We start from the raw sequence: 491 nt of genomic DNA on the forward strand, positions 1-491 counted from the left end.
TTTCCATTTGTCTTTCGTTCAGTTGATGTGGCACCCACTTTCCTTCCTTTAAAATCGTTCCCATTGCTTGTAAACGATTGGAAATTGTTTGCTGAGCAATGTTTAATCTTTCTGCAAGTTGTTTTTGAGTTTGACATGCATCTTCATCCAATAATGCTTGTAATTGTTGGTATTCAAACTTTTTGGTTGACCTGGATGTTTTTTGTCTTTCATATAGAAATCATCACTTTTAAACATTTAAACCAGTGTTCACAAGTTTTTTGAGATGGAGCATGTCCAACATAAGCTTCCCGAAATATTCAGCAGCACTTTTCTTCAAAATAAAGTAATGAATTATAACTTCCCACAAATGTTCTTTTCTTGGCACAACAGTAGACATTTTTAAGTGTAAAAATATCTATGATGTTAATACCTTCAGCAAATTTGACATATGAAGTTTTGAAGCTTGTTGTCAATACAACAAAATAGCATACATATCAAATCACATATAT

The 491-nt window shown here is 32.0% G+C and overlaps 1 protein-coding gene and 1 long non-coding RNA gene across 4 annotated transcripts in view; one reads left to right on the forward strand and one right to left on the reverse strand.

The window, feature by feature from the left end:
- ZNF569 (zinc finger protein 569) overlaps positions 1–491 on the forward strand; it is a 99,314-nt gene that overhangs the window by 50,455 nt on the left and 48,368 nt on the right. The window lies entirely within an intron of this gene.
- Positions 186–491, reverse strand: part of LOC106723643 — a 13,177-nt gene continuing 12,871 nt past the window's right edge. Inside the window, exon 3 of the long non-coding RNA XR_001359350.1 lies at positions 186–313. This is a non-coding gene — a long non-coding RNA (uncharacterized LOC106723643). The remainder of the gene's footprint in view (positions 314–491) is intronic.

This window comes from Myotis brandtii, unplaced genomic scaffold (genome assembly GCF_000412655.1).
Source record: "Myotis brandtii unplaced genomic scaffold, ASM41265v1 scaffold616, whole genome shotgun sequence".
NCBI lineage: Eukaryota > Metazoa > Chordata > Mammalia > Chiroptera > Vespertilionidae > Myotis > Myotis brandtii.